The 24116-nt window shown below is 42.6% G+C and overlaps 1 protein-coding gene and 1 non-coding gene across 4 annotated transcripts in view; both read left to right on the top strand.

The window, feature by feature from the left end:
- Window positions 1-24116, top strand: part of CUNH11orf49 (chromosome unknown C11orf49 homolog) — a 149539-nt gene that overhangs the window by 98072 nt on the left and 27351 nt on the right. The gene's annotated exons all lie outside the window — the stretch shown is intronic.
- Window positions 16338-16526, top strand: LOC118665618. Its single transcript, XR_004970710.1, has one exon. It is a non-coding gene; the product is annotated as a U2 spliceosomal RNA (small nuclear RNA).

The following is a 24116-nucleotide window of genomic DNA, read 5'->3' as shown; positions in this document are numbered from 1 at the left end:
AATATGGTAAAAATGATCAGTTTTTGTTATAGTATTTTACTACAATAAAAAAATTGGAAAAAAACAAAACAAAAACAGGGCAGGGGAAGAAGTCGAAGGGTTAGTAAATAAACTCCTTGAATTGGCACTACTGTGTCCCAATACAGACAACATCCAACTATCTCTTCATGATCCTATCTTAGGACCCAGTAGTTCCCAAATAGTGAGACTGGGGTATGGCCAGAGAATCTGGAGCTTTAATGAACACCCCAAATGATTTTGATGAACAGACAAATTTGGGGAACTGCCTAGGCTACATTATTATAAAAGAATGATTGAAGAACCTTTTATCTGGATATTTTTTAAAATAAGATCATTTTGCCCTGGCCAGTGTGACTAAGTGGTTAGAGCTTCAGCCCACAGACTGAAGGGTCCCAGTCAAGGGCATGTACCTGTGTTGAAGGTTCAGTCCCCGGCCCAGTGGTCAGGGCACATGCAGGAGGCAACTAATTGATGTGTATCTCTCACATCGATGTTTGTGTCTCTTTCTCTCTCTCTCCCCTTCCTTTCCTCCCTCCCTCTCTCTAAAAGTCAATCGGGGGAAATATCCTCAGTGAGGATTAACAAAAAGTAAATTAAAAAAATAAATAAGATCATTTTTATTGTGGTGAATGTGCATAATAAATTTACCATTTTAACCATTGATGTGTATAATTAAGTGGCATTAAGTACATTCACAATGTTGCCTAGCCGTCACCACTATCCATTTCCAGAACTTTTTCATTATCTGAAACTGAAACTCTGCTCTGTTAAACAATAACTCTTCATTTCTCCCTACCCCACCCCCAGTCTCAGTAACCTCTGCTCTACTTTCTGTCTCTTTGAATTTGCCTATTCTAGGTACTTCATAAATGTGGACAGATAATTGATTTTTAACGAAAGTTTAATTGCTTTCTTGCCTACAGGTATAAGCCTGGGTGAAGGGGAGCAATCATTAATTGGGTGTCTTGACATGACAAACCAAGGTCACACTCAGATTTCCTGGGTTTATCTCAAGCAATCGAAAATTGTATTTACAAACTTTGGTTTCATGGAATCGTAAAGATTCCTTTCATCCTAATTATTTTTACCATGACCTATGTATTCATAAGTGGTAACTGATTAGTTGGTGATATTCAATCTGATTTTCTTATAAAAAATAAGCATCTTTTTAACATGTATACAAAAGTTGTCTTTATTCTTTTTTAATAAATTTTTTGTTTTTTACTTATAGTTGACATACAATATTATATTAGTTTTAGATATACAACATAATGATTTAAACACTTACATAACTTATGAAGTGACCACCCGATAATAACATTATACACAGTTATTACAGTATTACTGACCATATTCCCTATGTTGTACTTTACATCCCTGTGACTGTTTATAATTAGCAATTTGTACATAATAAGCAACTTTTTTATTTTTTTAAATATATTTTATTGATATTCTACAGGGAGGAAGGGAGAGGGACAGAGAGTCAGAAACATCAATGAGAGAGAAACATCGATCAGCTGCCTCCTGCACACTCCCCACTGGGGATGTGCCTGCAACCAAGGCACATGCCCCCGACAGGAATTGAACCTGGGACCCTTGAGTCCACAGGCCGACGCTCTATCCACTGAGCCAAACCGGTCAGGGTAATAAGCAACTTTTTAAAAATCCCATCTCAGTTATATCATTCTAATGTCTTTCTGCAATATCAGGGCCTAGCAGAAAAAAATAAGGAGAAGATTACTATTAAAATGGTTCCAAAATTCAAGCACAGAGGACTTAGGGCTTTATGGTTTCTTTTTATAAAAGGCATCTACTTTAAGCCATCGCAAACGTGAAATTTCAAATCATCCTGTCCACAATATTTAGTACTTGAGTGCAGCCCCCTTGGCTTCTTCTAGATGCCCCAATGAAGCAAGGAACTTACTTAGTGCCCAGCATGCCACTCTGGGGAGAAAGTCTCTTCATCTAGTCAAGAGCAGGACTTCAGACATCTGTGCCTGCTGGGGTCCAACCCCAGCAGGTCCAGGGGTCCCCAAAGGTGTGGACAGAGTCGGCAAAGAAGGAATGACACAGAGACAGCGTTCAGTTGATCACCAGCCTAGCTAGGATCTCTAGCCAAGTTCTGGTCAGGATCTCTAGCCATGTTCTCTCACTAGGTTCTCCAGCCAGGTTCTGTAGCCAGGTTCTTCAGCCAGGTTCTGTCTAGGTTCTCCAGCCAAGTTCTGTAGCCAGGTTCTGTCCAGGATCTTTTGCCATGTTCTCTCCCTAGGTTCTGTCTCTAGGTTCTGTGTCCTGTTGTCTTGTTACATCTGTATTTATACCAGTTGATTCCAATCTTATCAATCTCTATTCCAAAGGTTAGGGCGTTTCTTATCTCCATTCCAGGGAGTAAAGATTATGTAGCTTAAGTGTGATTGTTTGTAGTTAAAGTGATTAACTACCTGCCTGGCACTTAGTTAAGGGGTTTTATCCCCTCCCTAACTTCAGGGGAAAATCCCTACCTGGGGAAACAACCTTTCTCGGAGAGGTGACCTTGGTTAAAACACATAGCGCCAAAAAGGTGAGCAAACATATTAAGAACAGTATGCCATATACGCCGGGTCCCTTGAAACAGCAAGGATGGACCGGCTCCCAGCATGTGCCAGAGGCCCAGAAAAGGCCACGACTTGGAATACAGAGCAAAGAAATGATTGTTTTATTTTAACCATATTCCTCAAACTTCAGGCCAACAATCTGTGACATACTCACTACCTTTATTGCCTAACTGTCTAACAACCCATCAGGAATATAGTATGACAGCATGTACAAAACTATGGAACAAATAGAACTTAACCTTGCATTGTAAACTTTTTATTTATTTTTTGTTGATCCTCACCTGAAGCTATTTTTTCCATTGCTTTTCAGAGAGTGGGAGGGAGGGAGAGAGGGAGGGAAACATCGACGTGAGAGAGACACATCAACTGCTTGCCTCCTTATCTCACTTGATAGGGGGTGGGGAGCAAACTGCAACCCAGGTAAATGCCCTTGACTGGAAATTGAACCTGTGACCCCTCCGTGCACAGGCCAATGTTCTAACCTCTGGGAAACACCAGCCAAGGCTATAAAATTGTTTCTGATATCTGTTCCCTTGAGGTTGGACCACTGTATTGTGATAAACCATTGGCCAATTAGGTCTTCCTATTCATTTGTTATATATATACTAGAGGCCCCGTGCACAAAAATTTGTGCACTCGGGGGGGAAGGGGGGTACCTCAGCCTGGCCTGTGCCCTCTCGCAGTCTGGGACCCCTCGGGAGATAACGCCCTGCTGGCTTAGGCCTGCTCCCGGGTGGCAGAGGGCAGGCCCAATCCCTAGGTGCAGCCCCTGGTCGGGCTCAGAGCAGGGCTGATTGGGGAGTTGGGGCGCCGCTGCCTGTCATGCACAGAGCAGGGTGGATTAGGAGGTTGCGATGCCACCCATGGGGGTGCCTGGCCAGCCTGGGTAAGGGGATGATGGCTGTTTGCAGCTGGTCACACACCCTTCAGGGTGGGGGTCCCCACTGGAGTGCCTGGCCAGTCTGGGTGAGGGGCTGAGGGCTGTTTTTAGGCTGGCGGGTGACTGAAGCTCCAAACTGCTCCTTTTTTTCTTTTTTTTTTTATTCTGGGCCAGCTTTAGCTCTGGCTCCAGCTCTGAGGCCTCTGCTGCTGAAAGCAGGTATCTGGTTTGTTTAGGTTCTATAATCGAAACAATGTATAACTCCAGCTCTGAGATCCTGGCTGCTGAAAGCAGGTGTCTGGGGTTTTCTTTAGCTTCTATATTTGTTACAATGTTTCAAACTGCAAGCTCAGAGGCCGGCAAGGCAGGCGGGGAACGTTGGAGTCCTCCATCACTGAAGCAAGCAAGCCTCATGTTCGCTTCCAGCTGCCTGGCTGCCGGCCACCATCTTGGCTGGCAGTTAATTTGCATATCGCCCTGATTAGCCAATGGGAAGGGTAGCAGTCGTATGCTAATTACCATGTTTCTCTTTTATTAGATAGGATATATATTTCCCTAGTTTCCAATTCTCAAACCTCTAAGGGCTCTTCTGATAACCCACATCAATCGCTGTTTGAAATTAACCCCTGGATGCTGTAACTCTGTCACAGACCTTCTTTGTAACTTTGCATTATTTATCTCAAAAACTTAACTTTCCGTACTACTGTTCATTGAGCTTAAAACCAGGATAATAATACCACCTGTAGAAAAAAGAAATAATGAGTCAGTGGATCTGTTTCCTTACTTATATCTGGATGGGAAAATGTCTTCTTACTCTCCCTTCTGAATTCTCCCTTTTGGTTCCTGGCCCAAATGAAGAATTGCTCTTCTTGGTAGCATCCATGTCTGCCAAGAGGAACTCTACCGCACGGCCTTTGAAGTGGTGGAGCACGGCCTTTACCGGTGTGGTGTGCTCGGAGGATCTGGCACCCTGGAGAATCCCAGGAGTCCCCACCCACACCTTCTTTGGAAAGTTCTTTTCCTAAAGTTGTACTCAGACTTATATCAATATGCAGAGGAGACATCCTTCCTACAAAAAGCTTGTTTTTCCTCCCACAGTTGTGGGGAAGGTTGTGAAGGGGAAGTAGGAACTAGGTATAATATTGGCAAAAATGTTTTGAGCACCTTAGATAAAAATGTTTGATAAGTACATCCTTATTTTTATTGCCTCATTATACTGCTCGTTGGAGAATGTGTTTCCTTTGGTCACCTGCCAATGAGAAAGATTAGCCTTTTCCTGGATCTAGAATTGTTTCTTTAACTAGTTATGTTGCTAGAATAAGGTAAATACTGTTGAAATTAACAAATCAAGATTGGAACATGGCCATGCTCACTTCTACTCACTGTCCTTTCCAGTTCATGGACAGCTGCTGCAACCAATATGAGCAAGGTTTTGGCGGGCTCTCTTTCCCCACCTAGTCTAAGCTGGAGTATTTTCAATTTAGTTCTTTCTTTCTGATGTCCAAGACTTTAAAGGATTTGCCCCTCTCTCCCCACCCCATTTGTTTCTGTTTTGTGGCATCTAGTAGGAAATGATTTTTCATTTAAATGACTCTTCTGTAATGAAGAGTCATTTTTGAAATTTTCATACCTTGTATCTTCTAGTTTCTATTTTAGTCTGGAATAGTTATAGTTTCTTTTTCTTTGAGGCTAAATGTCAAGTTTTGGGTTTTTTGGTTTTATTTTTGCCTCTCTCAAATTTGTTTCCAGTTTATAGCAAAAGAAGCTGCTAGGATAATATTTCTGTATCAGCAGCTAGTTGAGCTCAATGTATATAGTACTTTGATCTTTGCCTTAATGTGTTTGTATTGATCTAGGGTGTATCTTTTAGCTCTGGGAATTCTGAATTAAAGTTAAAGCCTTTAACCCATCATTAGCTCATCTCTATCGCTTCAAACCAAAAGGAAACAAACTTTGCAGTGTGAAAGACTGAGGTCACACATGAGGGCAAATTTATTAGAGATGATGTATTTCAATGTCATACTAAGTTCGTAAGCAGTATTTCAGGATGTCCTTCCCTGAAGTTATTTGTTTTTAATAGAGTAAAGTCTGGCTATGAGGAATGAATTATGTACATTATGTTTGGAAGTATGAGATGAACAAGTTATCTCTCTTTTTTTTTTTTTTTTTTACAAGTTATCTCTTGAAGTCACTTATTCTTTAGAACAAATAAGTTGCATTTTGTTCTGAGGGAATTTTAACGCTGGTTTAATTGGGAGAATTAAATGAGCCCAAGGCTAGTCTACAGAGAAAAGCCCTTTTAGATAGTATTTTTTATTGAGTTTGCCAACCTCTAATCCCCACTCACTTATGGTAAGTTTCAAGTATGGATAGTCCTAAGATGTGGTCAGTTTCCATGACTGCTAAATAAAATATGAATTTCTCATGTTACTTGAAGACTGTTTGTGGGAGGTCTTATTTGCGACTCTGCATCTTCTGAAGAGCAACTCATGGTTTAATATGTCTCCTCTGAACCCTACAAAAATGGTGGTGCTCATCTTACAAAAGAAAACATGTGTGTTCCTCCCTATATGGTATTCTATGCTACCTAAGCCATTTGCTTGTGAAACTGTAAACTCTAGGACAATAGCCTGGTTCTGTTCCTCTCTCTTCATCAGTCAATTCTTATTTGTTAGTGCCTGCCTTTGCTTGTCTGCTGTCGGACAGAGAAAGGGCTCAGCAGAGGCAGAAAAGCCTTTAGAACTTTTTCTTTAGCAGGATACCATGATCCTAGATTAAAGTAGGAACCAGAAAACATAAGGTCTAGAAATCCCCAGAGTGACCTTGTATGACAGATAAATTTTTTATATGAAGAAACATCAGTCCCTGTGACCTAAATTAAGCTACCTAATCTCTCGATGTCATTATTTCTCTGCTTGTAAAAAGGGAATAGCAATACCAAGCACTCTCTTCCTCTGGAGTTTGGGAGAAATTTAATGAGATAATGAACTTAATTCTACTCTTACAAGGGATATATTGTTGACTTTTAGGAGAGTGAACTATTTGGGGGTCCCTAAGGGACCTGAAAATCTATTACCTCTTCCAGCACTAAAATAGAACTATTGTAAAAAGCTAACCCATTGCCAAAAAGTAAGCTATTTATTCTGTGGCTAGATCAGGTCCAATGTGAGGACAAGGGTTTTGATGTCTTCTTGGGAAGAACTATCACTAGATAGGCACAAAGATGATCTTTTTTCTTTCTTTTAAATCAGAACAGAGGTATAATTGTGTTTGATGGTTCACTTTGGGAGAATATTAGATTCAATCCTGAAACACATTAAATCAGCTGGTATACTTTTTAAAAGTCTCTAGAACATGCATTTTAAATGTGAGCAATATTGTCCCTCCCCCCCCCCAAAAAAAATTACAATGGTTTGTGGCCCCCAGAACAATACATACACACACACACACACACACACACACACACAGTATATTTACGGTATTAAAATTTCATGGGGGTGGGCAGTTAGAAAAATGTCTAAAAAGGTAGGTGTGGGGGCAATAATGAAAGAAAAAGAAATGGTTAAGAAGCACTGCTGTAGTCTAGGACAAGAATATGGTTGTCAATTATTCTTCCAGATATGTTGTCCTTAAGCATCAGTGAGCTGCAGATTGCCAGGCTGGATGCACATTGCTATTGATTCCTTCAGTCCAACAGGAACTGAGTTCATAGAAAACTTGAAAGTGATGAAATTCATACCCTAAGGGATGATGATCTCAGACAGACAACTCAAACATAAAATCCACCCGTTAGAACCAATACTTTGTACTTAAATAAATGTGGTTAAATCTTTAAGGTAAGAGATTCCTTTTTTCTCCTGCCTATTTAGCCTTACGGAAAGGCACATCAAGGGTAGGCGTGATCTTCAAAGTACTTCACAGAAAAAGCCAGATTGGGAGAAAGGAGAGGGTGTGGACCCCGCAGGCAGGAAGGGAATAATTATCTAAATAGTAATGTAAAGTGCAAAGCAGCAAAGACAAGAAATAGTGGGAATTGACATATAAGTAAGTAAGAAATTTTAGGTTTGATGTTGCTCTTGATATTCATAAACATTTGTATACCCAAAGTATTTTTCCTTCCATCTTTTTCATATGTCTTATATAATTTTTCATACCTTTTGAATGGGTGGGATGACCCAAAATTGGCTTGCTATGGACTCTGAAATTTGGAAAAGACTCTGTATTCTGTTAGGCCCAGCAGCCCTAAAATAATAGAATGACCATCTTTTTTAATATATATATATTTTCCTCCGTTTCTGGCTCTTTGTTGCTTAATTATCCTATTCTTTGATATTCATAACCATAACGGGGAGGAAAGAGAAACTGATTATTCCTGTCTGCTTATCCATTTCATGGTGATGCCCTGGACAACGAGTACTCTTTCTCCAAGCCAAGCATTTGCTAAGAATTAGTTGCTGTGGGCATTTAACTGCCTTACAGAAATCTACCCGTCTCCTGATAATTGATTTCTTCAGATCATAGAAGAAAATGAAATGGATTGGAGAGAGGCCTTCAATCCTCTGATACCCATGGGGCCCACTCATCTCCACCCCCACCCAACTCCAAAATCTAACATATTGTCTCTTTTATAGTTCCTCAGATCCCCACCCTTCAGCTTCTCTTTGTTACCCACTCGGTGGGTGTAACCAAACCTCAGTCACACCGTGGCCCCAGCAGCTGGGCTTCTCTCTCTCCCCCATCACATTGCAGACATTCTTTTCACATCACTTTGTCCCCTCTGCTGCATTCCCTCATTGGCATCATTCCCTCTGTGCAACCTTCTGTTTCAAGGGACAGGAGTTTGCCAAGGAGATGCTGGCAGAGAGGGTCCAGTACTCTCCTTTCTATCTGAAGAGCCCAGTGTCACTCATTAGCATATGAGAAGAATGGTTGTAAATAAACATCAAATGAGGTTAAGGAGCTGCAGCTCATCAATATTAATGAAGTCCACCTCACAGTCTTGGAGCGAAGTCCTGATGGCTCTAATCACAAGAAGCAGTTTCATAAGGGAAGGAAGGGTTAGATTCAGCCTTCAGATGAATGTCATCTTCCAACCCCAGGAATGCTGCAGAGAAGGGCTGTCTGATACCAGATCTGTGCTTGCAGGGCCCCTCTTGTGTTCTGATTACATCTGTTTGTCTAAACAGGTGGAAGGCTAGAGGAAGAAGGCTGTATCCGTTAAACCAGTCTCGGGGGTGGGAAAACTCCAGGTCAGTCTGCAGTTCCCAAATCAAAAATGAGGTCTCAGAGTACTAGGATTTGATCTCTCATTGCCCCTTTCATTAGTAATCCCATGGAACTCAAACTCTTCCAATGCACTGATGGAAGATCTGGAGACCTTCTAAGCCCAGCCTAATAAGGGGATAAAGAAACTCCTGTTTCATGGAGCTCATGTGCCAACTCCCGTGCAGGCCCCTCCACAGAGCCATGTTTGATTCATGGGCCTATATTCAGAAGAGTAATAAGTATAGCTGTCATTATTGAGCATTTACTGAGTCCCAGGCACTGTACTAAATATTTTTGAAGTTATGTAGTCCTTGATAATTTTGTGAAGCTGATTCACAGGTGAGGAAAGTGACACAGAATTTATGTAACATGTCTAAGATCACACATGTAGCAAGTAACATCTAGATTTAACTTAGAGTTCAGCTGGTGTGGCTCAGTGGTTAAGCGTTGACCCATGAATCAGCATGTCACGGTTCAATTCCCAGTCAGGGCACATGTCTGGATTGTGGGCTCTATCTTCAGTAAGGAGTGTGCAGGAGGCAGCCAATCAATAATTCTCTCTCATCGTTGTTTCTCTCTCCATCTCCCTTCCTCTTTCTGAAATAAATAAAAATACATTATTTTTAAAAAGAAAGGTATATCTAATTTAAAGGCCCATGCTCGTGACCACTGCACTCTCTGGCATCTGAGTCAATAACGTACAGTATGTGAGCTTTTTTGCCCTTCCTTCTCTTTTATAAGATTAACACCCTTTCTTCTTAAAACATAAAGTAGTTCTCTGAAAGTAGAACCAAACAACTTTAGAATTAATTTTTAAAAAATCAGCCCTAGCTGGTTTGGTGCAGTGGATAGAGTGTCGGCCTGGGGACTGAAGGGTCCTGAGTTCGATTCCGGTCCAGGGCACGTGCCAGATTGCAGGCTCAATCCCCAGTAGGGGGAATGGAGGAGGCAGCCGGTCGATGATTCTCTTTCATCATTGATGTTCCTACCTCCCTCTCCCTCTCCCTCTCCCTCCCTCTCTGAAATCAATTTAAAAATAAATATTTTTTATTTTTTTAAATATATTTTTTTTATTTTTTACAGAGGAGGAGAGAGGGATAGAGAGTTAGAAACATCGATGAGAGAGAAACATCGATCAGCTGCTTCTTACACGCTCCCTACTGGGGATGTGCCCGCAACCAAGGCACATGCCCTTGACCGGAATCGAACCTGGGACCCTTGAGTCCACAGGCCGATGCTCTATCCGCTGAGCCAAACCGGTTAAGGCAAAAATAAATATTTTTTAATCAAAGCACCTGTTTGAAACCATTTTTAGCAAGTAAACTTTCACTAGATGTGTTTTTCTTTGGATATAAATTTGAGGCAGTGGTGTATGTGCTGTGTGTGTGTGTGTGTGTGTGTGTGTGTGTGTGTGTGTGTGTGGTAACAATGATACTGATTTATCCACCTTACCAGGCCAGTTTCTTTTATGATGAAACACATACCTTGCATGAGGTCAATGACTGTGGAACACAAAGAAGCCGCCTGGCTCTCATGGCTGCTTTGAGCCTATGATCCTAGCCTCAATTACTGTTTCAACAGTTAAACCTTGGTTTATTGCCTACAGTTCATACTATCAGCTTCTTTATCTATGATTTCCTGGGGGGTGGGAAGGAGAACCTGATGCTGCATCGAATGGTTGTTATTGCAAAAGCTATACCTGATTGTTTTTAAAGAGTAACGCTTAGTGAAAGGATCTGCTAGTGAAACAGCCACTTATCTTTCCTCCTTGAAAACTCAGGGACCTTACTTGGTAATTTTTACTTAGGCAAAGCGCCCAGGAATGTTTCCACAGAATAGCACCCAAAGCCCACCCATGCAGGAGCCCTTCCTGCCACCAAGGTAACCAAGACTGGGAAGCAATTGAAACTGGGCCTTCCTTTCCCAGGCCTGTGGCTGTCAGCTTGGCTCAGAAAGAGGCAGACGGATGACTTTGTCTCCTCACCCAGTCACACTACCACACAGTTCCCATTTGAGCCTGCAGTCACATGGTTATGCTGCTTATGGCCAAACAAGGATGCGCTGTTTCCAGTTCTTTGCACCCTGGGCTTGGCCTGGGCATCCTTAGTTGAAACCATCAGGGCCCCCAAACCCTGAAGCTTTTCCAGGAACAAATTGCATGCAGTGGTGGAGAGGAGGAGCTGGGCTGTGCAGCGAAGCAATGGATGGTGTGCAGTCAGGATGTTTGCAAGAGCCAAGGGGTTAGTTCATTGCTGCTTTGTATACTCAGGCGCACCAGAAAACTCAGATTAATAGGCTGTTTATTCTTCAGCATGTTCCTTGAATCAAAGGCTCTGGATGGTATTATTAAAGAGTGTTTGTGAGAGCGCCCTGGAACACTCCTCCTGGGCTCCGCTCACTGAAGAGGAACGATTGAGTCCTTTCATTTCCTGGGCAGCACCCCTCACGCTCATTGCTCACTATAGTATAAAGGTCTGCAGAACCTTTGTTAGAAACAGAATCTTTTGTTCTGTCTTTATGAGGTCCCATTACCCACAGCACCTTGGTCTGTTGGAGTCTAATTATTTAATGTTCTTGCCTTTGAGCTACCTGCACCTGATGAATGCAGTCCCCTCTACCTCACGGAGTTTTTGTCTGGGGTCTTGGAGAGTTTTTTGTGTTATTTTGTTTTGTTGGCTCTATTAGCACTAGTTCTCTGTTTGGGCAGGATGGTCATCTATTTTTTCATGGTTGTTTAAAGGAATTTTGCCAGGAAGGAAGGAAACATCCACCTGAATCCTATTCTATGAAGCAAATGAAGTTTGTTGTTGTTGTTGTTTTGTTTTTTGGTTATTAGAAGATGTCCCTGAAATGTAATGAAGCATCTTCAAACCTTAGAATTGAAGTATATTGAATCATGAAAGAATTACTTCCTGCACTACCACCCCCTGCAGTAGAGATTTATATTGAGGAAAGTAAGAAAATCAGGAGGGAAACTGCTTCTCCACGCCCCTTCCAACTCCCTTTCAGCAGCAGCATGCTACCGCATGATAGTCACTGTACCCTGTTCCCTCTGGCAGTTATACTTTCCTGTGGCCTGGAAAATACTGTTTTCAGGCCTTCCACAACTTGGTGTGTGTGCGCGCGCACACACCCCACACAACCACACCCCCCTCATGGGCGTGCCTTTGACGCAGAGGCATCCAGTTTATGGCAGAAGTGCTGGAAGCTCACTAGTCACTATAGACAATGCAAACACTCAGCACATTATGGCACCCGTATATATCAGACAAATGCAGTACAAATCATAAGCAATAGTTCTTTTTTTAAAAATATGTATTATTGATTTTTTTACAGAGAGGAAGGGAGAGGGATAGAGAGGTAGAAACATCAATCAGCTGCCTCCTGGACACCTCCTACTGGGGATGTGCCCACAACCAAGGTACATGCCCTTGACCGGAATCAAATCTGGGACCTTTCAGTCCGCAGGCCGATGCTCTATCCACTGAGCCGAGCCAAACCAGTTAGGGCCATAAGCAATAGTTCTGAATCTGGCACAGCCCTAATGACCACAGCCAGAGGCCAGAAAAATGAAATTGAGGTCGTATATCTGGGGTTAGAACTCTAGAAACCATCTGGCATCCCACAACCCAAGGTTCCCCCAGGGAGCTGCACCTAGGAGCATTGGGAGTCCTCTCATCCAGAAGATACTGTCCCCTCACTTCCCTCCAAAACCAGCACAGCTGTGTGGATGAGGACTATTTGCCATATATACACTGAGACCAAGATAGATATACACACCCTGGCGTTTCGCCTGGTTCCTTCTGTGAAGTCCATCTGTTTATCCAGTTCCAAATCCCAGAAGGCAGTCACCAAAAAGTAAATAGTGAGAAGGGACAGGGTTTTTTTCTTTCTTTCTAGATAAACATGTTCCAATGAACAAAACAGATTTTACAAACGCATTCCATCTAGTAAATCTCACCTAACAGCTGTGTGAGAATGGCTTGGAGGAGAAGAAGGCGAGGCGTGGGGGGTCTCAGGACTTGATTAGGAGAATGAAAAAGTTCAGAAATCCACAAGGCTTGGGCAGTTCTTGCTAGATGGAAGTCAGCTGCTTTCCTTCATTCTCTCCCCTCATGCCAAACCTGGGGTCTGTGGGGGGCTTGCCAAAGATAAGTCTGGCTGCAAATGTCAGCTTCTTTAGCGACATGCCCTGTGTTTGTGCGTGTGCCCTCCTCCTCTCCCGTTCTAAAGCTCCTCTGGAGTCAGACAATGGACTATTGCCCTAGGGCTGCCCATCTACCATCTCTGCTTCACATCTACTCCTTTAGCTAAGACAGTGAAAGACTGAGCATAGATCAAGAACATGGATTCTGCAGATCAGAGGCAAGCACAAGAAATTGACCTTATGCCTCAGAGGTGGCTGGATATTTGTGTGTCTCAGTTCGATGTCGAATTGGCTCACTATACCATTCAGGAGTTGTTTTTAAAAATGTTCCCCTCGCTCCTCATTTGCGGGTCAGATGCTTTGGATAATCCAGTGGAATTCTCTCTGCTTGACTGCTGGTTGCTGCCAGACACAGAGTGCTAAATCCTGTCATTGGTGACTTGAAATGGTGATGTGTGAAACAGTGCTGCAATTTGGACATCCTGCATTCATTCGCACAGACTGCTCTCCTAATTAACCACAGTAGTGAAATGCAGCAACAAAGGGGAATAAAGCAGTTTCTACAGCCCTTGCCTTATCTTCACCCTGGGATCAGAGTGCTTATGCTCCCACCCTCCCCCAAAGCCAATATGTGTCTCCAGTAATCAGTCAGCCTTGGAATTCTGTTTTGTTCAATATTATTCCTTTCTCAGGCCTCATAGCACATTTTTTAATAGATTGTAGCATGCCGGAGACAGAGAAATAGCATGTATGTGAGAATAGGAAAGTGAGAAACAAACACTCTTGCTGCTGGTTCCCATCTCCAGTCTTTGCATTTGCTATTTCCTCTTACCCCAGATGGCGTGCCTGGCTCCTCCTTATCTGGCTAGGTCTCAGCTCAAAGGACACTTTCTCTAAGGCAGCGGTTCTCAACCTGTGGGTCACGACCCCTTTGGGAGTCAAACGACCCTTTCACAAGGGTCGCCTAAGACCATCGGAAAACACATCTATAATTACATATTGTTTTTGTGAATAATCACTATGCTTTAATTATGTTCAATTTGTAACAATGAAATTGGGGGTCACCACAACATGAGGAACTGTATTAAAGGGTCGCGGCATTAGGAAGGTTGAGAACCACTGCTCTAAGAGCTTATCCTTGCCTCCCATCTAATGTCCCACCCTCTGTCACTTTATATCACACCACCCTATTTTACTATGTCATTGCCTTACCACTTTCTACAAGTATTTTATTTTTGTCTACTTGTTTATTGTTTATCTCTCCACACTCCCCCCACACACTAGAATGTAAGTTCCATATAAATAGGGATTTTTCTCTGCCTTATCCACTGCTATTTCCACAGAACCTAGCACTTAATATGTATTAATTGAATAGGTAGGAATGTAGCAATTAAGAACTTCGAAAACAAATATATGGTTATTATCAGGAGATGAAAAGGCAAACAAACAAATAGTTTGAAGAATGGAATAAAAATACCATGTTTCCCATATTCATTTTCATAATGTTTTTATTTTCTTTGTTATTGATTTTGAGAGAGAAAGAGGGAAGGAGAAAGGGAGAGAGAGAGAGAGAGAATTTGTTGTTTCATGTATTCATGCATTCATTGGTTGCTTCTTGTATGTGCCCTGGCCAGAGATCACATTCACCACCTTGGCATATTGGGATGATGAACTAACCAGCTGACCTATCTGGCCAGGGCCTCATAATAGTTTTAATTACAAGTTGAAAGTGTTGAGTCAAAGATCACATAAATTGAGTAGTTCTTCATTTCTTCTGATTCAGACTACACTGCTCCCTATTGAGTAGGTTAAGTCAGGGTCATGGAGACCAAGTACAACACTCTTCCTTGCCAAGCTGGCATAACTGAGGCCACAGAGGATGCCCAATTCCAGATTTCCACTGGAAAGTGCCTAGCTTTGCTTTCTCCAGGGCAGGTGCCAGAGGAAACTAGCACAACAATTTAAAACAGTGGAAAGCCCAGCCTGAGTATCTTCATCCAGCCTTTGTTACATTCTTGCCTGCTTCTGGTTCCCAAAGAGAGCACGTTCCTCTTGGAAGCCCAGGGCCCCTGCAGCTCTTTCTGAGATGAGAGATGGAGGGTGAGTGGGTGTGTCTTAGCTTTGACCTGCCCAGTTGTGACATCATATGACTGAGAGAACTTGTTTAGCCTCGCAGACACATGACACTCACTCCTCAGAAGTCCTTCGCCCAAATGAGAAGTATTAGCTTCTCAGAAGTTATCCTTTGTCTTGTTGGGGCAAGATCAGTGCCTAGTGTCAAGAGAGAGATATTAAAGATTAAAGAGCCTCCCCCAGGAAAGGGGATAGTTTTGCCTGAATCTCTTAAGTTGTTTTTCCCCCATACAAGTGCATTCATGTTGCTGGGCTCCCTGACTTACTCCCTGGCCGTTTGTAGTTATTATTCTCATGACTTTGTGGTCTCATTGATATCAGAATGTGTTTCAACAGCTGTAGGTGATGCTTCCATGCTCCACTGCTTTTTCTCTTACTTGCCAACGACTCTTCTGTTGGTTTCAGCCTTTAGCCAAGCCCACCTCATCCACACCCCACTCCTTGTCCTGTCTTCTATTGATGCTGTGTTGACTTTGTGTGTCTCTGTTAGTTCAGTTTTCTGAGCACCTGCAGGGAATTAGCCATCTCTGCTTGCTGCTGGGGATCACCCAGGCCTTTGATCTATTTGATTTCTATACTTTTGGAAATGTTGAAGGACTCTTTAGCTTCACCAAAATACATAAAAGGTGCTGTAGTTTCTGTAGCCTGACCTTCCAGACTAGCTCTGCTTAGGGATCAGAAGATAGTAATGTAAATAAAAGATGTAGATACCATTCATTAAATGTTTACTATGTATCAAATACTGTTATAGTCATTTAACATAACTATGTCATTTAATTCTTACTTATAGGCCTAAAGGCCATACACATGAACTAACCCCAATTATTTCTCTAAACTCATCTCTTGTTTCTTCCCTCCTGGTTCTCTTAGCTCCAGCTATCCTGCTTCTGTGCTATTCCTCTGACCCAATAGGCATGCTCCCTCCTTAAAGCCTTTGCAGTGGCTGTTCCCTCTGCCTGGAATGCTCTTCCCTCAAATGTCTGCCTAATCTTCAACTCTTTACTTAGGTGTCACCTTCTCCATGAAACTTACCTAGACTACTCTATATAAATTGTATCACCACTACCAACTCACACTCACTCCCCAACTTGCTCTCTTCTATTTTTCATCTGTCTTCTCCAGTATAAGGTAAGCTTCATGAGGGCAAGAAGCATGTCTAGTTCCTAATGTATCCTAAGCACCTAAAAACAAAATCTGGCACATGGTAGATGTCCCATAATTCCTGATGCATGAATGAAGTTTGCCCTTCAAAAACCCTGTCTCCCTCTCCCTTCCTTTTTCTATAAAAATCAGTAAGATCGCTTCTCGGCCTTTTGGCTAAGATCAAGTGTAGTATCTGTTCTTATCAGTTTAAAAATCAATAAGAACATATCCTTGGGTGAAGATTAAATATATATATAGAAAGAGATTAACAGGGAGTAAGGCAAGAGCTACTGTTTTAAATACTATGGCCAGGAGAGGCCTTACTGGTATGATGGTATTTGAGCAGAAACCTGAAAGAGGTAAAATAAGCAGGTATTTAGGGACAAAGGGAATAGCAGGCACAATAGCCTGAGTCATGAGCATGTTTGACATATTCAAGGAACAGCAAGCCAGTGTGTGGCTGGAATGGTCTGAGAGAGGGGTGATTAGAAGGAGATGCAGTTAGGGCCATGGTCGGCAAACTGCAGCTCGAGAGCCACATGCGGCTCTTTGGCCCCTTGAGTGTGGCTCTTCCTAAGCCTTAGGAGTACCCTAATTAAGTTAATAACAATGTACTTACCTATATCGTTTAAGTTTAAAAAATTTGGCTCTCAAAAGAAATTTCAGTCGTTGTACTGTTGATACTTGGCTCTGTTAACTAATGCATTTGCCGACCACTGGGTTAGGGCAATAATAGGGGCCTTCATTGTGTAGAGTCTGAGAAGGAAGAAGTATCCTTCTTTATAAATGAGTAAAACTAGGGCTCAAAGAATTTTATCCATGCCACACAGCCAGGAAATAACAGAGACATTTTGAACTTTGTCTTAATTCCAAATTTTATTTTCTTAGCTGGTATGTGTGCTACACTAGAAAGCAATGACATGGGTTTCATAGCATACCCACTCTGCTACCAAGTTATATGCTACCTACCCGGATTCAAACTGTGTCCTGCCTGTTCCTTAGGCTGCTGCCTCACCACAGAGAATTACAATGAAAGAATCCCAGAATGTTAGACCCAAATAGAATCCTGAGGATTACTGAGACAAGAAGTTTACACGTTTTTTTAATAGTTCTGAATGGTCTTGCTTTTTTCAGACCCTTTGATGTCTTCCCACTGCTTATACTTTTGTTTGTTTTTCTAATTATTTAAATAGGCTGTACATGAATGTGACAAAATTTAAAAGGTCAAAAGGGTACACAATCTAACATACTTTAAAATAAATTTAACTTTGTCGAATTGACCCTGATTATTTACATGTGAAGTTTGATAGAGGAAGAAACTGAGGCATAAAGAGTTGGTGCCCAGTTGAAGGCCACCCACCAATGGAGAAGCCAGCTACCTTGTCCAAACTCCAATGAGTCAGACCAGACTTTGTCTTTTAGGAGACTTGTGCATAAAAGAAATGGGGTGGGTTCATCCTTTGATGCCACTGGGATATTTTTCATCTTTTCCTTTTTTTTTGTATGCTTGCCAGTCCCACTGAAAGATAAGGATCAGATCAGGGTTCAAAAAGCCTAACCACTGTGTCATTTCCCAGAATGGAGAGCCACTATCATTTGGTTCACATTTTTATTAAAATAAGATGAGTGATTTACTCACATTATAGGCAAAAAGTCTTTTACCAGGAAAACCATATTTTGAAAAACAAAGCTGATGGCTTTAAGGAACAGTAACTGAACATCAGTTTCCTTTCCCATCCAGTCCCAAAACAGTCAGACACTCTTCTGTCTCTCGCTGCCTCTTTCTCTTACCCACACATGTACATATAATTATAGATATGGCACAGTATATATGCCCACAAAAGACAGAGCACAGCAGGAAAGACAACGGTGGATTCTTCTAGAGAGATGTGTTTATCTGCATCCAATCTTCTTTTCTGGTTCCTGCTGTTTTTGTTTCCTAAGTCTATTTTTTTAGTTGATGGGTAGCCATAAATCCATCATCATTGGTGGAAGTTAGTGGATTCTGACGAGAGAACAGGCTGTGGTCTTTATAAATACGCCTACATGCTGGCAACAGCCTTTCCCTACTCACACAATCATCGAGAACCAGGGAACTTTAGATTGGTTTTTTATTTTTAGTCTGTCTTGGTTCAACTCACCCTGAGTAAGTAACTCTGTTAGCCACTGCTTCTTTTTATATTTATTTAGAAAAGAAGGAAAATGCATTTTAAGTGAATCAAATGCATAATCTGTTCCACTTCTTATTTATTCTGTGGCTACTTTGGACAGTGGAAAGCCCAAAGAAATAATAACTTTTATTGGTTTTTGTTTTCTGTGGCTTGCTTTCTCAGACAAGTCCTCATCAGACAGTTTTGCTGATAGCTTATAAAATTTCAGCCTGATTTTAAATTGGAAAGGAGAGAGTAGTTGGAAGTTTTTTTATGTATATTAAATACACTTTTCTCTTGCCAATCTGTGTCTAGTCCTGTTAAAACTGCAGATACAGGTTTATAGTGGCTTAAAATGTTTATTTTTGTTATCCCTTCTCTAGAGAGATTAGCAGAAAGTCACCTAAACTAGAAAGGGCCTATCAGTTTGAGGGGAACAAGGAAGCTGGGAGCCAGATTGACTACATCTGACCCTGGAGCCAGCCTAGAGGAATGATGGAGATGAAATTGCTGGTGGCAGGTTTAAATATTAACAGTGATTCAAGTAATAGCAGTTGCAGCTAGCACTGCATTCTCATTGTGGAATTCACTATGCTAGGTGTTTATATCCATAAGAGAAATAAAAGCTGCTGAGTCTCAGGGCTCCAGGGAACAAAAAGGACATAGGGAGCCTGTGTAGTAGAGAGGCCTTGCCCTGGAATCAGAAGGCTTGATTTGATCATGGTTCTGCCATTTACCTGGTGATTTTGTCCCTTGCTGAGGCTCATTCTCCTTGTCTATAAAAAGAGAAATTATACCATTATCCTCTCCCTCCCCCTCAAGGGTTCGTATGGGAATCAAAAGTGATCATGAATATGAAAATGGTTTGCATAATTATATAGTCTCTCTACCAATATGACTCATCAGCACTTTTAATGGTGAGATGATAGAGGATTGGCAGTGTATTAACTATCAAGAAAAATGGTGTGTGTTTGCCTCAGGCAGGAAGACTATTTATTCACTCATCAACGAAGAACAAAGGCAAGATAAAGTAGTCATGAGATAAGAAATAAGATTGCTTTAGCCACCCACTGGCTTGAGCTGGAGATCTCCGTGAATTGTGCCTTCTCTTATGCAGGTGCCATCCCACCTCTGTGCCTCAAATGGAGGCGAGTGATAACAAGAGCAGGTGCTGTTACTGAGTGCTTCCCCTGTGCCATATGCCAGCACTGTCAGTTTACTGTCTCTCTCTTTTTTAAGCATCTCTGTAATCCTCTCAAGAACTCTTCATGGGGGGTAAGAGATCAACCAAAGGACTTGTATGCATGCATATGAGCATAACCAATGGACACAGACGGGGTGGGGGTAAGGGGTGAGGGCATGTGCTGGGGGTTAGGGGTGGCCGGGGAGAGGTCAGTGGGGAAAAAGGAGACTTATATAATACTTTAAACAATAAAGAATTTAAATTAAAAAAAGCCCTCCCCCCCAAAAAGAGAACTCTTCATGATTAGTATTAGTAATATCATTATCCCTATTAGTGTTGTTGTTATTATTATTCACTCTTATTTCCAACTGGCTTGCTCAATGTCATATGACCAACTAGCTGAAGAACCAAGCTTGGGATTCTGGTTGGCCGATTCAGGAGCCTGCACTCTTAAGCATGTGTTACATAAGACCCATGCAGGGGTTAGGGGCTTTTAACTGTCCTCCACAGACCCCTAGAGTTTCAAAGCAGTGCCTCAGGCCTTCTCTCCCCTCCACCTCATTCTTTGCACCTTTAGCCTGGGTGAGGGCTATTGAGAATATTGGGCAAAAAAGACTTCTTTAATCTATGTTGTTGAGGTTCCTTATAAGATTCCCATTGAGGGGAAAAGTATATCTGTTTAAAAAAATTTTTCAACCCTCACGTGCCACAACTTCCTTATTTTACAGGTGAGAAAATGGAGGCCCAGAAAAATGTAATTAGTTCTGTGCAGAACTCAGACCACGTATTTTTCTTTATGTATTATGTCTTTGTGGTAGAACAGAATATTCGCCCTAAAACAACATGAAAGCCCTCACTGTGGCCATAAAGATCCACATAAGGAAATTCAAAACACCATGAATTTCCTCTCTTTCAAAGGTTGTGAGGTATTCCAGATATACCACCATGAGAGGGCAGAATGTTTCCTCTGACCTCTAGTTACCATGAGGAGGGATGGAGTTCATTTCCACCCGAGCTCTCAGGCCTGTTGAACCGTTTCTTTTCAAGTAAGAGTGGGCCACAAGAGTTTTCCACAGCACCTGCTTCTTCCTGGATAAGAATTACATCTTGGCTCTGAGGTCTCTGTTTCAAAGGACACACCCTGTCCTCTTATTTCCAAATGAAAACGTGAAGCAACAACAACTGGTAGAGCTGGGTAGTTGGTCTCTGGATTAGGATGAATGGTGGTACAAATGCTAGGCTTGAAATAACTTTCCTGATGGGCTGCTGGGCCCTTTGGGAGCTTATGGTGCCAAGATCCTGCTCCATATTTTGATGTCCAAAGCTGCCTGCCATTTCCTCAATAAATGGTCAGGAGACTATGCTTGTGCCAGAGTAACTAGCCCTGTTGCTACTGGCACTGGTGCCTCCGTTCATAATGCCATATGGCTGCCCACTCTAGGCCTATGCACTCCTGTTATATTTCATGTCATCAAAGCTGTTGAAGAGAGTGACACTCCGCCCCAGAACCAAGTCTTGCCTTGGTCCTCCAACTCTCAACAGCCCCATCATGATGAACAGAAGGCAGGGCAATACCCCAAGGGTCTCACACAGTCTGGGGGTTCTTATCATATCAGACCTGGCCTCTAGTTCAATCCCACAGTAGTGAGTAGGGATGGCCATGGTAAGCCTAAAAACCTAATCAGATTGCCATAATGTGCCATACACGATCACAGGTTAGAATTGCTCACATTTCTTTTTTTCTTTTTTTAATTTCTTGCATCTTTGTGTGTGTATGTGTGTGAGTGTGTGTGTGTGTGTGTGTGTGTGTATTCTAATCTAATAAAAGACAAACATGCAAATTGACCATACCTTTGCTACACCTTAAGCCACACCCACCAGCCAATCAGAGCAACTATATGCAAATTAACCCAACCAAGATGGCGGCCGGCAGCCACGGAGCTGAAGCAAGCAGGAGGCTTGGTTGCTCCAGTGATGGAGGAAGCCAAGCTTCCCAGATGCTCAATGCAGGAGCTGCCCCCTGGTGGTCAGTGTGCTCCCACAGGGGGAGCTCTGCTCAGCCACAAGCCAGGCTGACGGCTGCCAGCACAGCAGGTGTGGTAGGAGTCTTTCCCACCTCAGCAGCGCTAAGGATGTCCAACTGCAGCTTAGGCCTGCTCCCTGCTGGCAAGTGGACATCCCCCCAGGGCTCCCGGGCTGCCAGAGGGATGTCTGACTGCCAGCTTAGGCCCAATTCCCCAGGGAGCGGGCCTAAGCCAGCAGGTGGTCATCCCCCAAGGGGTCCCAGACTGCGAGAGGGCACAGGCTGGGCTGAGGGACCACCCCCCCACCAAGTGCACAAATTGCACAAATTTTTTTGCACCAAGCCTCTAGTGTATATATATATATATATTTCAGAGAGTAAGGGAGAGAGAGAGGGAGATAGAAACATCAATGATGAGAGAAAATCATTGATTGGCTGCCTCCTGCATACCCCCCACTGGGGTATCAAGCCCCCAACCCAGGCATATGTCCTTGACCAAAATCGAACCCAGGATCCTTCGGTCTGCAGGCTGACGCTCTATCCACTGTGTCAAACCAGCTAATGCTGCTCACATTTCTTTAAATCTTTGTGTAATATAAACAGTTCCTGGGGAGTTGCTTTTGTTCATTCTAAAAATTGCCATGAAAGTGTTACTATGTCTGATTTAATACTTTGCCTAGAACATATATACTGGTCAAAAAGAAATAGTCACTTGATGGTGGGCTTAGTCATAATAAAACATAAAACTAAAGAGTCTGGCTTTCTGCCCTTATTTGAACACACTAAGCATGCTCTGGGGAGGAATGAGTTGGCAAAGGATAGTGTTAATAATGGCCCAAGTACTTAACCCCACAGGTGTCATTGGAAGCCATTGCTTCTCATTCCTTTTGTAAGATCATTTCCCTTTCAGTAAATTAATTATCATTTCCCTCCATTAAACATAAAACAACAGTGCTACCAAAGAAGATAAACTTGAAGAACACAGCCTGCTATTCTCTGGGACTTTGCTTGACAGGAACATGGCCCTAGAATGTTAGATTCTTCCTGTGATTTGTGGTACCCAAGTGCTACATGGCGTACCACATGTCTTGCCCCTTCCTCTCTCTGCCCTCACTCGCCCTCACTCCCATCCCCATTCTTGCAGAGTAGCACTGAGGAGTATTTACTCAGCTGTGGGCTGGTACCAAAGGCTAAGTGCCCTGGGGATGGGAAGGAGTGGTATGGTCATGCCCTCAACTATCCATGTCCTTCCGAGCATCTCTTGGCAGAGCAACCTGGCTGAGGGTGATTGTCATTTAAAATGAGCCCTGCATAAAAGAACATAAAAACAATTGCAGCTGAAAATTGGAGAGTCCACTCATGGGCTGTGGTATTCTCTGGCTTTTGTGGTCATTCCTATTGAGAACATGCAGCCAACCAACTAGAAGTTGTCCAGTCATCTGAGATTGCCCATGGCTTGGTAGCATTTCATTATCTCCAGTTCTTGTCCCAGCACTAGCTCATCCAGCCATCAATATGTAGACACTCATACAAATGAATTCAGACTAAACCCCATTTCATCCCTCATACTTTCCAAGCTAAAAACCCTTGATTTGGACTTTGGAGAAGGCTTTTTCTGATTAAGGGACAAAGATATGGCCCTAGTTCCTTCCATTCCTCCACTGATCTCCTGTAATGACACCACTCTGACCCTGGAAAAGGCACCATTTCCCAGGAAGAGCAGGGGCATCTGAGTCTATAACCACACACTGCCTCAGTTCCTCTGAGCAAATGTGTGGACACACATGGTGGTCTGTGAAGAGTTTGTAGAGATGACTAAGCTGCCCCCAGGAGCTTCAGAGGCAGGAATTTCCACAGCAAGAAGGCAAACCAGATGTAGAAAAGACAAGAGAACATCTTCATGCTTCATTTCCAAGAAAAGAAGGGATATATTGAGCATCAGTAATTTCTGACTAGATTTTCTAGCCAAAATAACCTCATCTATCACTGTCTAGGATTAAAGATGGCCAATAAAAGAGTTTTTGAGTCGGAAGCTGCTTATCTTAAAAACTACAGTATTCATGCTAGAGTTGTAACACTGGTAAACTGAATTACTAGAAGGTAAACCCTAGGCTTCCTCTGATCTTCAAGGTAAAATCGGTGCTACATTCGTTTGAAAATAAATATCCACGCTGATTGAGTTGAGCACTTGATGTAAAGGTGTTAGGAGTCAGCAAAGCCCAGGAAAGCAGTACACCTGCAATGATTTATTTTCCTGAGATTATAGTACCTACCAAATAGGACACCTTCCATTTTCAGCACTTTACAACTCCTGTCATCTCCTCATGCCCCTCCCCCACTAAGACATGCCCCCTGTGCCTGGAGAGCCCCCATCTCTGTGTTCACACAGTGGCCAGAACTTTGTCCCTCTGAATTTTCATGAGTCACTCTGCAAAATGTTTTCTTTTTTTTATGTTTGTATTGAATTTTGAGAGAGAGAGGAAGGAAGAGGGATAGAGAGAAACGTTGATGAAACACCGATCAGCTGCTTCCCACACGCCCCCTACTGGGGATCAAGCCTGCAACATGCACCAACCT

Source organism: Myotis myotis, unplaced genomic scaffold (assembly GCF_014108235.1).
Source record: "Myotis myotis isolate mMyoMyo1 unplaced genomic scaffold, mMyoMyo1.p scaffold_m19_p_10, whole genome shotgun sequence".
In the NCBI taxonomy this organism is placed as follows: Eukaryota; Metazoa; Chordata; class Mammalia; order Chiroptera; family Vespertilionidae; genus Myotis; species Myotis myotis.
The sequence above is the reverse complement of the archived record's forward strand: the minus strand, read 5'-3'. Positions and strand labels throughout refer to the sequence as shown.